The sequence below is a fragment of the Pinus tabuliformis genome, chromosome 3_2, assembly GCF_031772625.1.
Source record: "Pinus tabuliformis cultivar Carrire ecotype Pingquan chromosome 3_2, CPIR1, whole genome shotgun sequence".
Taxonomy (NCBI): Eukaryota; Viridiplantae; Streptophyta; class Pinopsida; order Pinales; family Pinaceae; genus Pinus; species Pinus tabuliformis.
This window is the reverse complement of record NC_142302.1, coordinates 570,485,795-570,489,836: the sequence shown is the minus strand read 5'-3', so window position 1 is coordinate 570,489,836 and position 4,042 is coordinate 570,485,795.

The following is a 4,042-nucleotide window of genomic DNA, read 5'->3' as shown; positions in this document are numbered from 1 at the left end:
GTTTTGGCATGTGGTCGCATGGGGTGAGGGTTGGCTCCCTTCACCCCTGCCGTCGAAAATTACTACAACATTAAACAAATTTGTTGGGCCTCCATTTAAACGTGTCTGTTGTGGTTCAATGGTGAGCATTGGAATTTGGGAAGGGGAGGTCACAGGTTCAAACTTGCCCTCCGCCTATCCCATATATATCTTTCCATACATAATATTGCGCCATTCCACATTTCATTTCCAATTGAATATAGTTCGAACTATGAACTTTGATTACCATATGACATTTAAAAATGCAAAATGCGCCATTGTATAACTATATGCGGATTTGGATTGATATATATATATATATGACCCATATAATATATAAAATTATATATATAATAAAATTTAAATAACTTAAAAATTCAAATTCCACCTTAGGACCACTTAGTCAATTTCACCTTCACACAACCAAATTGGTGAATCCGGAGGTGACACTTGTCACAGCCCAATTGGGCAAAAATTGAAGAAGATTCCCCTTGTTGACTGGACTGCTGATGGACTGCCAAGTCATCATTCTATCTCATTTTGCAATTTTTTTCATTGTTTAGGAAAAAAAATAGTAGGCCTTTTCTCCTTCATCCGAACTATGTTTTCAGTGAAATGAATTGCATTGTAATCATCTTGATGAGACGGACGCGGTCGTATAGTTTTCGAGCCCATCTGAGAAATTTGCTTTCTGAGCTAAATACTGAGCACCTGATCATTCCTCCCCACTAGAAGCCTTTTGGACCCTAAAAGATACTATTATCTGACAAGTATATGAGGGTACAACCCCCTCACCTTTCTAATCTCGATCCAATTGGCTTTTGAAGAATTTGTTTCCTTGAGCTCCTCTCTAAGGAAATCAACATTCACTTTCCTTGAGGACCCCGTTCTATACATGTACTTGTCTTTGCCCTTTTCAAGCTAATATTGCACTGTTTGTTGCACCACTTTCATTTGTTGATAGAAACTCATGGTTTTGCCCATGTCGCTATCAAAAGAAACATCCTTCTTAGCATGCCGACATAAGAAAATATAATGAAAATGGATGACAAATTTTACTACTTGGTTTACATGTATCAAGCCCAATTGTACATCTTGAAAGTATGAAATTTTCTGAACATAACTTTCATGTAAAACATGATGATGCCTGAATACAATAGTTACATAATTAATAGGCCAAGAAGGCATAACAATGAACTTGTTTCTTATACCTCTTTTGTACCTTTGAACCAAGTGAAATTTTTGACAATTATCCATCCAATGGAAGTGCATGGATCAATGCATCTTAATCTTTACACCATGGAAATCTTTTTAATGAAATAATATGGTGAAGTTGCTTGCATAAACCTAAAACTCAAATGAACCTTTCAAGTTTGAAAGAGCATAAAAAATAATTGAACTGATCTTTTGGTTTGAAGCAACACATGCCTCTTTCTATTTTCCTCTCCAATGGAAGACTTTGCACACACATGACAATGCATGCCAAGGAGCTTCAAAAGAAGAAATGTCAACGACAACTCTCCTGCAACATTGGGTTTCTCCCAACAAACTTCTTATCAAAATGACGATCTTGGGCATTGACCAATCAACAATGGCATCCAACTTGGAGAGGCTTTCCTTCAACTTACCTCCTCCAATATCATGGCCCAAATGCATCAAATAAGTGAAACCCAACTTGTACTTTGATATTTTCAAAACATCAAACAATTTTCCTTCATAGATGACATGTGCAAAACAAAAATTTCTAAACATGTTTATGTCACCCAAGTGGACAATTTCTTCAAGAAATGACTATTTTCTTCCATAATTCAAATACATGTATGTAATAGAAGTGCTACAAAGAACATACAACATTAAAATCCATACAAGCCATTCTTGTTTGGTGTTATGTATATTCTTGCACTGACCTCTTTTTACAACATTGCGAAAAATACTCCTTTTGTCCTCTTTCTTGAAATACTTACCATTCCTCTTTGGAACCATAACCATTGGTGCACAACATGGCATAAGGGATGTTTTAATGAGTCCATTGTTTAACAAAATTTTGCATTGTATTGGTATCTCTACACTTTGCAATTTTGTCAACCCTTGCATGCTAACATCACACACAGAAACCTCTTGTTGTAAAGATATTTCATGTGAAGTTTATTTCTCCTTGAAGGACGATTCTTTCACAACCTGAAATACTTCATCACTCTGATGAACTGAACCAACCAAATAAGATTGAAACTTGCTTTACATGCAACAACATTTTCATAAACAATATCATCATTTGGCTTGTACATGAGCAATACTAAACATTTACTTGAATTCACTAGTCTTTTTTCCTGCCCTACATTAACTAAAGAAATATTCAGCTTTTTGTGATGGGCTCTCACTATATACTCCACACCGTCCTTGAACAAGTGATAATTGTTTTCATGGTGGTAAAAGACTATTTTCCGGTCATACAAATATGGACTACACAACACCACACCTGAAATATCAAGCGGTACCACATCTAACTCTACTTCCTCAACAAAATTTGCAGTGATTTCAAAGTTAAACAAACATTTTATTGTAACCTATAAAATGGTGTCTCTTATTATCCATCCCAAACAGTATGGTTTATGGTGAGGTACAGTTTCAAGATTCAATCTGTTGACTAAGTCTTTAGAGATTACATTTGCTTGTGACCCACTATCAAAGAGTGTGTCAATCTTGGTGTGTTTAGATATGAATCTAACATGAAATAACTCAATTCATCTCTTTTCATCTGGAGTAGTAGTAGTGTTACAGTTTTGTGAACTAGTGCTTGCAACATCTTGTTTTCCTTTTATTCCCATGATATTGATTTTGTTTTCATCACCTGATTCAGAACCGTGATAGTAGTGGTTTTATGTTTCCCTTTATTGTTGAACTTATTTGGTCTCATTTTTGGATGTAGTTTCAAGCAATGATCCTCATTTGTCCCTCTTTTGAATAGTGTTTGCAGATAACTTTCTCCCCTTCTTTCTTCACACTTGCATTTTTCTTCCCTTCCCATTTTCCTCCTTTCTCTTTCTCCTTAGCCTTAGGTGGCTTCTTATTACTACTCTCTTCATAAGTGTTCTTTCCTCTAGATTCAAGATGTGTGGCTTGCACACATACCTCATCTAAATTATTTGGATTGAACATAAGAATAGTGTATTTAAGATAGGAATGTAAACCCCCAATATTTCAGCAGTGTATCTTGGGAATTCAAATTCACTCCTAATAACAAAGCAATTTTCCTAAAATCCTGCGTATAATCTTGTACTGTTTGGCCTTTAAGCTGCCTAAAATTCTGCCAACTCATAATGGATTTTTTCATATAGGCTAAAGGATAAAATTGTCTTTTAATTGTAGAAAAAAATTCAACCGAATTGATGGATATCTTACCTTGAATTTTCATTTCCTCTTGAGTCCTTGCTTCCCACCAAACTAGTGCAGCTCCTTCTAGCCTCAATGAAGCCAACTGGATCTTTATGTCATATTATTGAAGGTTATGAATTCTGCAGGATACCTCAAACTATCGAATCCAATTGTCTAACTTTTCTACGTTCACCTCTCATTGTACATGGGAAGTTTTAATTGTATGTCCAATTTTAGTAATGGAGTTTTTCCTTTTGGGGTTTTGGAATGAGTATGGTCAGTTTCAGTGGTGGTGGTGGAAGATGATGTTGTGTGAGATGATGGAGACAATGAGGTAGATGATGAGAATGGTGGAGATGGAGGTGTCTTTCCACCATTCCCTTTGGAATCCTTCTCCTCATATTTTTTGTCCTCTGAGGTTCCTTCTCCATGTGGAGGTTTAAAACTCTCTCCAACCATTCTGGTGTTCCTCTCTTCATAGAGGACTTTAACCATCTCAGTCAAAGTGTAGAAAGATGTCTTGAATTCTTCTTCTTCTGAAGAGGGACCTTCATGCTCTCTTTCTCCAGACATAATGGCTATGGATTCAGGCTCAGAAATTGGTACTGCTTGTACCTCGAATTTTAGTTGAAGACAAAACTTGAGGAGTTTC